Source organism: Octodon degus, unplaced genomic scaffold (genome assembly GCF_000260255.1).
Source record: "Octodon degus isolate 3935 unplaced genomic scaffold, OctDeg1.0 scaffold00193, whole genome shotgun sequence".
Classification (NCBI taxonomy): domain Eukaryota; kingdom Metazoa; phylum Chordata; class Mammalia; order Rodentia; family Octodontidae; genus Octodon; species Octodon degus.
The window spans coordinates 239,024-240,970 of record NW_004524769.1 but is presented as its reverse complement, the minus strand read 5'-3'; positions in this window follow the sequence as shown (position 1 = coordinate 240,970).

Sequence of the window (1,947 nt, the reverse complement as noted above, 5' to 3'; positions counted from 1 at the left end):
CAGATTTTAAAAAAAGAACAGCTGATTAACAACAGTTGATATAGGGCCAGCCAGATAGTGCAGTGGATTAAAGCGCCTGCTTAGGCAGATGCAGGGGCCAGAGGTTTGAGCCCCAGGCCTGCCGTGGTGGCCCAGCCCCCAGGGTATGCTGAGACTGGGTGTGGTGTGCCTGCCTGTAATCCCAGCGCCCAAGAGGCTGTAACAGGAGGGTCGCTACTAGTACGATCTACATAGTGAGACCCTGTAGACTCTGTACTAAACACATTTTAAAAAATAGTTGATATATTATCTATTTTATCATCAAATCTGTTGCTCAGATTAACAGATACAGTTATGTAAGATTGGACATACAGTTGCATATTACTGCTTGCTTTGAAGAAACCCAAAATTTTTATTCTAGGGTCTCTTTTCATTTTTTACCTTTTAAAAAAATTATTTTAAAGACAGAATAGTAATAACTGATAAGACATTAGAAGTGGTGCACATTTAGAAGGCCAAGATGACAGGTATTCAGGTGGGTTTTGTGTTACACATTGCTGTCCTCGATGTAGTTGCTCAGATCACAGACATCAGCATACAAAGTTAGTCAAGGTGAAAATTCTACACATTAACTGCTGTTTTCAAAAAACTGATGGAAGTTTTTAGTACAGTCACATCAGCCATCCTGTGTATATGCTTGCGTGTTTTCCCCCTGCTTTTATCTCCCTATCTTTTCTCATCTTCACTGTTTAATCCTTAAGTTCCATTTCTTTTCATTTTGCTATACCTGTTACACCTTTCAGGTGTATTTCTCCCTTCGGGTTCTTATACTAAGGAGACAATACAATATTTACACATGTGGATTTGATTTATTTCACTTATAAGTATGACTTCTACATGCATCCACTTACCTATAAGGGCTTCAAGTTTGTCTTTCCTTATAGCTGAGTAGTACTTCGTTGTATAAAAATACATCTTTTCATCTATTTCTCCAGCAATGGGCATTTTGGTTGTTTTCAAGATTTGACTATCAAAAATTGTGCTGCTATAAACATGGGTGCACTTATATCATTGTAATGTGATGTTTTCAGTTCTTTTGGGAAAATACTTAGTAGCGGAATATCTGGATTGAATTGGATTTCCAGTACTAGTTTTTTGAGGAGTCACCATGCTGATTTAAATAGTGGTTGTACCAGTCTACATTCCCGCCAGCAGTGGGCAGGGGTTCCTTTTAACCTGCAGCCTTTCCAGCATTTCTTATTAGATTTCTTTATGATAGTCATTTTTTTCTGGGGAAAGATACATGGTATCTCAATCTTGTTTTAATTTTCATTTCTCAAATGGCCAGTGATGTGGATCATTCTTTCAGGTATTTATTTGCCTCTTGTGTTTCTTCTTGTGAAAAGTGTGTATTCATCTCAGATGCCCATTTTTTGGATTGAGTGTTTAAATTTTGGTACTCTAAGTTTTTTCAGTTCTTCACCTATGCCAGATACTACCTTTGTCTAAGTTACTATTGGTTAATATTTTTCCCAAAATTTATGAGTTGTCTTTTTACTCTGTTGGTGATTTCTTTTGATGTGAAGGAACATCTCGACAAAAGGAGGTCCTAGTTGTTGAGGATTTGAAGTATTTCTGTGCAGCTTGATTTTTGTTCATGAACTATCTGCCTACCACTATGTCTTCAAGATTTCTACCTACCTTCTCTTCCACAAGATTTCGTGTTTCTACTTTAATGTTTAGATCTTTAATCCATTTTGAGTTTAGTATAGTGAATGGTGTTATACCCAAGTCTAGTTTTAGTTTTCGGCATATGGAAAGCCAATTTTTCCAGTAGCATTTGTTAAAGAGGCTATTTTTCTTCCAGTGAAAATGTTTGGCCCCTTTGTCAAACATAAGATGGCTGAGTGTGTCTGTAGTTGTATCTGCATCTTCTAATCCATTCCACTGATCCTGAGGTCTGTTCTT